Genomic DNA, 10391 nt, shown 5'->3' on the forward strand with positions numbered 1-10391 from the left:
GCCTCGTATTTGGAGACACACCCTAGAGTTTCTATGTTGTGTTGGTCGGATTCGCGTTATCGAAGATTGTTCTGGAAGAGAGTAGGCCGCACTTACAAGAGCGAAAAAAAATTTAGATGCAGAAAAGCTATATAAATCCTTTGAATGCAGAGGTTAGGGCAATACTATTTCGAAAAAAGAAACTTACAGGAGCGAAAGAAGACCGCCTTACATTCAGGCGCGGGGCCATCCTCGTGTGGAGCTGCGAGCGAGCGATGCCTCCCGTTTCCGTTTCCACGTGCGGCTGGCTAGCTGGCTGTGGCTGCCATTGTTGTTGGGTCGGCGGTTGAGGTCAAGGGCACTCAGCCTCAGTCCACAGGAGATGGTGGTCAGGTCACACGATTCTGGTTGTCCGGTCCCACTTAAACCGGCCGCTGCACATGCATCGCGTCCACACGCACGGCCACGGCCGGCTCACTTTTCTCTTCCCAGCCATGGCTCGTGTCGCCAACAGTGCACTGATTGCAGGTATGCATCTATCAGCCTATCACGATGAACAGGTAACTGTTGAGGCTGTCAGTTAATTAGTTGTCATGCAACAGCTGATAGATACTTCGACAGGGATACATCGGCTCAGCTGGATTTTTAATTTGTGGAGATAGTTCGGATGCATGCTGTGGCGGTGCTCAAATTCGATCTCTTCTGTTAACATCCAGGTGAACAAATCCACAAGCTAGGGCCAGCCGCATGTGCGTGACCCGAGTAGGGACAGCTCATGCTCATGTGTGTAGACTCACAAGCCTAACATATACTAGATTTAGATGTGCGCCTTGGCGCACGGTCCCGTAAAATTTGCGTCGGTTTATATTTTATATGAGGATAAAATAAAAGGAATAAAAATAATAATACATTTTTTTAGGTTAAAAAACAGTCGATAAGATAAAATTTAGATAAATCACATACATTATGAACGGAGTAGCAAACTCTCATATACAATCAGGAAAATAGGATAATATATTGTTATAACTAACGCTCAAGGTTCTCAGGAGCAATAGAAGTGTAGAAGGAACATCGCATACACCAAAGTTGCCTTGGCCATTGTTGCAGCATGGTCTATGTAGGCAAACTAAAGTACCACTCGGGCATGCAAGGTCAGGCTAAAAACCATCGTTTTAGCCTTTAGTTGATAGTGATAAACATAAGAAGAATTGACTCGGCACTTGGGCAATCGATGATCAAAACCAGATCTTCTCTGCATAAATAACAAGCAAAATTACATGGAAAAGTCAATAGGCAGAATACGTTAAGGAATGGGAGGGGAAGAATACGTTAAGGAATAGTGAGCTACTGACCTGATGAAGGGGGTAGGGAGATTGCCGAGGGGCCATAGCTAGAGACCCTTCTCATCATGCAGCGGTAGGAACACACATGGTCTGTAGCATGTGCATGAAAACATCAATGCATGAAGTTGGAAATCAGATTCAACCAGATGCTTACAAAGAAGAAGCAGTCGAAACCCACACATAGCTCTGGATGATTGCACCCGCTCCCGTGTGATGGGACCTCGGCGGCCACCACGATTACACTCATCAGGCTGGTACCCACAATCTCCAGTGATGGTTGTTCCACCGTTGCCACAATCATATTTGCTCTGGCTGAAAGTGTTGGACGGCCTGCTTGGAAGGCAATGACCACAAATATGCAGACCTAAGTATGCCATTCATAATATCCTCACAATTGACCTGCAGTTATCACATAGAGTTGTTATTTTAGTAAGCGCAAAGGAAATAAACTATATCAATTTTAAGTCCTCAAACTTGCACTTCTTTTTTGTTCACGCCTAATTTTATATCGACCATGAAACAACAATGTAGAAAGCTAATAGCACAGAGAACATGCCCATGTGAAGCTCCATTTTAAAACAGAATACATAGAACAATCAGGCTAGTAGTAAGAGAAGCAGAGTTTAACCTCAGTATTTATGGCTCCAGGAATACAATCAAAGAGGGGATCCATCCAGACAAAACCACGTGGCCTTGGAACCGAACCTGAAACGATTAGGAAACTAAATTCCATAAAGAACAGGCCAAATAAATGCTAAGTAGGTGCTGCAGTACATTTTCTTTATCAAATACATATGCAGTCTGGGGGATCTCCCTCTCCTAAAAAAACAACATAACAATATCGGCTGCATGTCAGTACATTACATCAAGTCAGCATTTCATTTTGCATTGACCGAAGCATAGTTATATAAAACAATCAGTCAGTAGACCAGACATAGTTGACATTTACTGGGTTTGAAGATATAAAAAAATAGATAAACGATTTATCTATACCGTAGGAATATAGCAGAAAGCATCATTATTTTGATCCTAAAAGAATAGAACCAAAAAGTAATAACTAAAAACTAATTTAACCTTTAAGAACCAAGTCAATACCTAAAATGATGGACCGAACCTGCGATTATCTTAGTTGATGTCTGTATTTTTACTCCAATCAACACCGGTGCTACAAAGAAAGAAAAGTCATGTTCTATTTGGCCTTTCTGGAACATAAGAAAATTCATTAGTATTATCGAAAAAAAGGAAGTGATTTCGTGTCACAACAGGTGGGGTTCTCGGACTACAGGTATATAAAATTATTCGTGAGTAGAAAGTGATTTTGTGTCACAAGAATGATCTTGCAAAACCATTCATGAATACTTACATAAACATTTACTAACTTGTATTTATACGTCTTGTGCTTTGGATTTTGTATTTGCCATAAATAGAAGTTCAGAATCTTACTTCCCGTGTTCATGACTCAACTTATGCTATTGTATAAATACACTACCCAGATTTTTATTCCTTTACAACTCATCTACCTATGAGCATACATTCCAGCATTCATTTTATTTAAAAAAAAAACTTCCAAGATATCCATATGGTGGCCTAAGATCTGAGAAACTCGTGATTTTTTCGCAAGTATAAATCTGAGATGCAAGACATCCAAGATACCGAATAGGTTCAGCTTAGAAAAAAATGAACATATCCTTGGATACCAAATGAAAGAACATGTAAAGATATTTTCCCTTACCCATTCAAAATCTGCTCTCATTCTCTCACCCACACATCAGACACCACACAAACAAGTAGGTTAACACTTTTATTCAGATAACTTTTACCTTGTTTGCTTCAGGGTGTCAAACTCCATCTCTTGTGGTTCTGGTCTGAGCTATGGTATGCTACAACGATGGTGACCCTCTTGCACGCCTCTTGCTGAGCTTCCTGGCGCTGCCAATTGATGTCCGTGGACTCCTCCTTCCTCCCCAACTCCTAGAGCTCCTTGGTGCACATGAATACTGTTAACACCTGCAACTGACTGTAATTATATCATGTAGATTTTCAGTTACATACCTAAAAAGCGAAAAAACATAAACTGCATAAGAATAAAGAAGAATACAAAGAAGAAGACCATAAGCTATTTATGATCCATGTGAAAGAATATCTGATCATCAAGTAAATAAAGATATTTTTTCTATATAATGCATATATGGTGGTGCCATATATCAACAACCAAAATGGTAATGCTGATATGTATATAAAGCTTTCTCTATACAAGAAATACTCGTAAACCAAGTACAACATGTCATTTCTTGAGTTTTTAGCATAAAGAAATAAAATATGACTGCAATTTATTTACCTTCAACTGTTAAGCACCAAAATAAAAGTGCAAATATATTGCCATCGGCTAACTCCCAGAACTGTACCATACACCATGTAACCTGTAGGTGACAAAAGATTATTCAATAGGCAAAAAATTCAGGGGAAAATAAGAAATGTATAACACAAAAGGATAGGGTGACCTACTATTATTCCTTCCCTACATTGTAGACAATGATAAAAGCGACCAGCGCCTTATCGCTAGTACATTGGGTGACACCAAGCTTTCTAGCTGCATCAAGGACATTGTTTTACTATTTTCTCTGAGCTAAGGTGAACAATGGTGAACAAAGAGAGACCAAACCTGGGATCATGCATATGCGCTGCCAGCTCGACGTGAAGATGACCGTGACGTGGATGTTGATGAAGAGGGAGTGTAGCAGTGTCGCGAGATCGATGAGAAAAGAGCCACAGGAGGCGGAGGGATGGGGCTGGTTGCAGTAGACAAGACGACACGGTGGTGCAGAATCCATCCCGGCAACCCCTCGTCCTCATGCCATCTTCCTGTCGCCCCCTTCTTCTCCCATGTGCAGCGCCAAGGTAGGGATGGAGGAGGTGGAGCCTAGCCGGCCGCCGGCTCTGCACGAAGAGGCCCCCAATTGCCGCAGGACGGTGGCGGTGGAACCCAAACCCCTGCCCTGTTCGTCATCTTCCCCTGCCTCTTCAGGCCGCCGCCGACCTTATCCGCACTTCCATCCCCAATGCTGGCTGGATGCTCTGCCGTGCTTCCTCCATCCCAGGAGTGAACATCCCTCGTGATGATGTCCTGTATGACGAATAAGCACATAATTATCTTTTTGCAAGATTCATCTACATATATACAAGGATACAAAGGAATATTAGAAACAAATTACAAAGATAACTACAATATAAAACAAATACTCCGTCTCATTTTGCACTGCCTAGTAAAATTCTTAATTGAGCTGGAACGTAGAATGGAATCCGTTTGGACAAACTATATTAGAAAGCATTGTAGCATGTGTACTATAGTATCAAAACGGAAGTAAAAAATTGTAATTGGCAGTCTCTGGTTTTTGGCCGCCTTGGACAAATTTAGGGACGCGCCTTGGCACGCTGGCCCGTCTGTCACACTAATAAATGTTTTGTAAAACACTTTGTATTAATGTCAAGATCATTGTAAACCAAAGAAATTGTAGTCTAGTTTGAGCCAGATCATTGTAAAGTAAGTCATTATAGACAAATAATGATTCTATATGCAAGTCCATCTAAGTTATCGAATAACTGATTAATCAGCATATTTCTTGTGGGTATGATATGCTAGATGATATAAGAATGAAACATCATCTTGAGTCTTGGTAACCGACTTTGCACAACTTGATAATACTTGCTCCTTGTTCTCAGCTAATTGACCAATACCCACATTATTTAAATATCATCAAGTTTACTAACCAAATCCTTCTCCTTTCAGTTTATACACCAAAGTACATAAGCAAAGTTTGAAATAATTGGCCAGCATGTAGCAATGTAACCCATGATCCAAATGTCTACATGCTATTATTGGTCTAAGAATCATGCGCGCATTGCCTTCACACATGGATGCGTTTCGTATAAAGATAAATTAAATACCAGCATAATCTCCAAGGTAACATCAAACAATTATTGAAAAGAGAATGATCCTAGTAAAAAAATTAGTTCAGACTGGGTGGCTTTGCCTATTTTTCTGGACTAACTCAGCATGTTTGGATTCTGGACACTGAGCATGATCAATCACTGGGAATCATTCAGCTGGAAGGATGGAATGATAAAGCTGAGATCAACAATAAAAGTAATCCAGGATTGAAGAATTATAAACATGCTAATAAACTCAGAAGCGAGAAATTACTACAGGGCCATTATATACCAAAAATAAGCTAAAACTCCTAGAAGCTTCTATCAATAATGTCCTCAATCTTTCTAGCATGCAAAATATTGTATGCCCTAGAATATGGCAGCGGTAAAAAAACTTAAGGCGATTTTGTTCGTCATATGTGCTCTAAAACATGGCAATACGATGAAGACGAAGAACACAACCACTTTTACTTACGTACTGCAGCGTCGAGTCACCCAAACCCTGACTATCCACCTACAATAAGCCCTGAGAACAACAATGGCATTGGAGTTTAAAGCAGGCAACAAAAAATACTTCTCAAACCAGCACACATGGCTGCACGTAGCAAGAAACCATGATGTGATCATCGATCGGAATTTGGGAAGATACCTTGCTGGGCGCTGACAACGGGTGTGGTGGCGAGTACAACAGAAAACTTAGGACAGACCTTTGGATGCATGCACAGCCAAAAATTTATTCTGCCCCACAAATTGCAGGGAGCAAGTTTCAGGCACACACAATCTTCCATTGGTAGGCAGCACTACAATTTTAGAGGTCAACACATCAGGCAAATTCTTGGAATGGAGATCAGTACAGAGGTGTATGCAAAATAAAATAAAAAGCTTCAGTTGCTAAGACAATTCTTGGAATGGAGATCGAAATAAATATCAAGCACAGCGCTGCGTCATGCTGGAAACATACCAAGTCTGTTGATACCTTTTAATTCAGCACTATCTCCATCTATGGTTCAGCACTCTCACCTATGGTCCACTCTTCTGGTGAATATCCTTTTAGAGAAACCTTGTTGGGACTATCTAAGATAACAGGCACCAGCTTCTCCGAAATGCTGTCGCAAAATCTGAATTTTTTTTCCCTCTAGACTCCAGCTCTTCGATTAATTCCTATTTTGCACAAACAGCTTGTCATTTCCTCTGACTCCACAAGAGTTGCTAACTCTGAGATCGCAAAATAGGAAGTCAGTAAAAATCCTTCATGTTAGTGACTAAATGACAGGTTCAACAGTGTAAACCTAGATGGTGAAAAATCATTGCATCATATCTACAATTTAATTATTAGTATTGATTACTATATTTTTTCATTGGAAAATATTTCACTACAGAAGTGATACTGGCAATGAAACATCAGGATGGGTATACCAGTAGCCATTACTACATCTCATGTTAAGAAGTGCCCAGCGGAGGCGGGAACACTCGCCGATGTGGCGGCACGGCGGGAGACTCGCCTTTTTAATCCTAATTTTGTAAATTTGTGTAGGAATACGAAAATATCGAGAATATGACTTCAGGTAATAATAGTATTCTTCTTTTCTTGGATCACCCCACTCCAGAACCAAAGTCAAGAAGAAATAAAACTGTAGGTGCATTGCAATGGGCCCGTAATATATGCATTTCAATGGGTGCGAAGTATACACATTGCAATGGGCACGAAATATAAGCATTTCAATGGGCGCGAAGTATACACATTGCAATGGACGCGAAGAATAATGTACTAATATCCTTACATGCAATTCTTGAGTTCCTATTTTTTGTCATAAGGACAAAATGAAATAAAACTATAGATGTTCAAATTACGTAAAAAGAAATTTGGTGAGATCTTATAGGAAGGCAATCATTTCCTACTCTTAAGAATTATTATCTGATGCTTGAGTCTCAGACAATACAACACGAATATATTTTCCCATGAATCACTCATCTATTTAGCAATAATAGCCTGCATGACCAATTGATAAAACTGAGAGGCAATATATTGTACATGCGAGTCACAGAATTGAGAGATGTATGGTATGATTACCTAATTTTTGAAAGGGAGCCGAATGCTGCCTAAAACGGTATTCCACATGAAGATATTCCACATCAATGACATGAGAACCATCAAAAAGTAGCATGAAGAACTGATCATACAACACTCGACATGAGAACCATCAAAAATAGCATGAAGATATTCCACATCAATGATCACCGACTTGAATAACATCCATTATGCTAAAATAAATACAAGCAACTGGATAGGCTTCATTTGAGTATCCTGTTTTAAAAATAAAAGAACCAGATATAATTATTCTATGTTAATAAATCATATGAAAGTGTAAATAGGTTGTCCTCTGGTTTGAACATATGGGCACAATGTAACAACATAGGCATGCAGTAAATATGGATTATAAGAATGAAAAAACATAATAATAGATATGAAGCATTGACAGATGTATCACGATATGACATGTGTATGTGGAAAGGATAGGAAGTGGGAACCCAAGTAATAAAAGAAATATGAAAAGGGAATAATTGATAGCACATGCAAACAGATACCAGCATAAGAAGAATTTCACACTGTTAACTGTCAATATGTCCTGCTACATTCTAAATATGATCTTTGCAACCTCCTATTTAGTTGATAAAATAAGCATTCAGAAGTTATCCAAATATTATGAACTCCGCAGTAAGTCAGTTACATTCAAAATACTACCACAGACCTTCGATAAAGGAGAATCTTTTCTCTGATAAAAAAAATGTCATGTGCCAAGTTCAGTTCAGAATGGGTAGGCTTATATATTTCTTCACTTGCTCTTTAATCCTATCCCATGCCTTGATTGTTTCTGACATATTTTCCATCCACACCTTTCAAGAAAAACATTAGGTGATCAGATCTAATTAGTACAATTATTCATAAAATAGTATGCAAAGAATCGAGATGCCATGTCCAATTCTACCTTCCTTCCAGATCATCGTCTCTGATATGCCATTTGCCTGAACTTGAGATTACATCTTTAGTTCTGACAAATAGAAATACAACTACTTGGAAACTAATATGAGAACAAAACTTTGGGATATATAGCTACAAAAAAAATCATGAATTTACTTGATGTGGTAGAGCAAGAAGAAATTTTAAACTCAATATAGATTAAGTAATGACCTCATTATGACCAAGAGAGATACCTCAACTGGAAAACTAGAGAGCAGAGACCATAACCATCACGGTTGTTTGTGCACCAACAGTATAAATTCCATCTCTTCAATTTCTGGCAAAAACGGAAGCACCATTGATGAAGAAAAACTTACTGGAGCAATTTTGACATTCATAGCTTGCATATGCAGTGAGCTACAGGGAAATTTATTCAGTAAATAATACATGCAAATGTGCATATATAATTTTTTGCCATGAGTCCATAATACAAAGCAAGCATGACCAAATTGAAACAATCACAGGTCATACAATATTTGAAGCAAAATTCAAAAAATAAGTTTAGCACATTGTCATACTACTTTCTGAGCTACTGGAGGAAGAAGAGGATTGTCAGCCAGCACACACATGAAAACAGAGAGAGGGAGACGAACCAGCAGATGAACAACGCCGAGGTTCAGCCCCAAACACCTGATCTTGATCTTGACGGTGGTGGCATCCAGGCTATGACTACTCAATCTCTATTCATTTCATTTATAGTCACCAAATTTTTATAAACATCTACAATGCAAAACAAGCCCTATCAAACACAATAAATGCACAAACAGCAACATCTTCTTAGAGCAGTATTTACCCATGGACATTTGCACAAACACCACATGTGCACACACGTAGCCTCACAGTGGTGGAGACAAATCTTGCAAATCAGTGATGGAGTGATGAAGAGATATTTAAGGAAGGGGTGGGAAGCCAAGGTAAGGAAGAGCACTGTACCTGGGGATGGTGCTCAGTCATGGGGAGAGGTCACGTGAGGTCACCACGGAAGAAATCCGCCGCGGTGAAAGCCCTAGCTTCCTCTTCCCGCACTTGTGACCCTCCCCTGCTCGTTTGCGCCTCCCTGCATCTTCTCCTCCTATGCCACCATCTCCATCCCAGCCTTCTCATCGGCGGCGGCTTCCTCCCCTCGCGCTCGTCGGAGACTGAGCTCCGGGAGCGCTGGGATCGGGAGGACGACGAGGTGAGGCGGCGCCTCGCGCTTATCCTGCTGAGCACTTCCCCCAATCCCCACGCGGTGCAGCGGCGGCCGCAGTCGCCGGCGGCGAGAAGCAGGGGAGGAGAGGAGGTTGGCGCCCGGGCGCTGGGATCGGGAGGACGACGAGGTGAGGCGGCGCCTCGCGCTTCTCCTGCTGAGCACCTCCCCCAATCCCCGCGCGGTGCAGCGCCGGCCGCAGTCGTCGGCGGCGAGAAGCAGGGGCATAGAGGAGGTTGGCGGCCGGCCAAACGTGACGAGCAGCCGTGGCGGCGGCCAAGGAGGAGGGGATTGGGGAGGAGACGAATGGAACGGGATAGGATTGGCTTTGACCTCGCGTGGATGGAGAGATTTTTTGGCTGGGCCAATAACGAGCTGCCACGTGGACCCAGCGGAGAGGAGATGCGAGCGAGCGCCCAGCCCTTGCGCGCCTGGTGGCCTATCGTGGATGGCCTCTCCATGCCCCATGGGGGTGCAACAATTATACCTTTAGATAACATGTACGGCTATCATTTGCTGGGCTGGACGGTGTCGAGCTGGGTCGTTGTCTGAACCCACGTTGCCAAGCAAAGAATGAATGTACAGTATGAACGTAGAGGAGGATGATGGGTTGTCAGATTCGGCAGATCCTTCTAGATAATGTACGAGGCCACGAGACCATCATAGGCTAATAGCAAGCACACTCGCAACATGCAACCATAGTCCATTTAGTGACCTACATGCTCGTACTATGTCATATCGACAGGGGACATCAAAAAGACTAAGATCAAAATACTGTAGATCAAAATACTGTACCATAAACAGAACCAAGGACACGGAAGCATCCAAACATCTAGGCAGAGATCTGCAAAATGTTCTCCTGTTCTCAGAATGGTTTCATATTTTGCAAAACCATGTTTTTTAAGAACTATAATGTTGCAAAACAAATACCTCT

The 10391-nt window shown here is 41.3% G+C and overlaps 1 long non-coding RNA gene across 15 annotated transcripts; it reads right to left on the reverse strand.

Annotated features, from left to right (window-relative positions):
- Nucleotides 1-910: 910 nt before the first annotated feature.
- On the reverse strand, nucleotides 911-9446 carry LOC124691706. Of its 15 annotated transcripts, XR_006999112.1 has the most exons (19): nucleotides 9202-9446; nucleotides 9062-9124; nucleotides 8862-8988; nucleotides 8463-8545; nucleotides 8237-8361; nucleotides 8000-8144; nucleotides 7321-7554; nucleotides 6211-6464; nucleotides 5899-6049; nucleotides 5725-5775; nucleotides 3985-4446; nucleotides 3828-3912; nucleotides 3661-3742; nucleotides 3143-3339; nucleotides 2418-2487; nucleotides 1951-2027; nucleotides 1501-1721; nucleotides 1332-1412; nucleotides 911-1231 (listed from the first exon to the last, which is right to left on the reverse strand). It is a non-coding gene; the product is annotated as an uncharacterized LOC124691706 (long non-coding RNA). The 15 variants fall into 15 exon arrangements; XR_006999115.1 differs by lacking the exon at nucleotides 9062-9124 and having other exon boundaries at nucleotides 8463-8536; XR_006999125.1 differs by lacking the exon at nucleotides 9062-9124 and having other exon boundaries at nucleotides 8237-8299.
- Nucleotides 9447-10391: the final 945 nt, after the last annotated feature.

Source organism: Lolium rigidum, chromosome 1, assembly GCF_022539505.1.
Source record: "Lolium rigidum isolate FL_2022 chromosome 1, APGP_CSIRO_Lrig_0.1, whole genome shotgun sequence".
Taxonomy (NCBI): Eukaryota; Viridiplantae; Streptophyta; class Magnoliopsida; order Poales; family Poaceae; genus Lolium; species Lolium rigidum.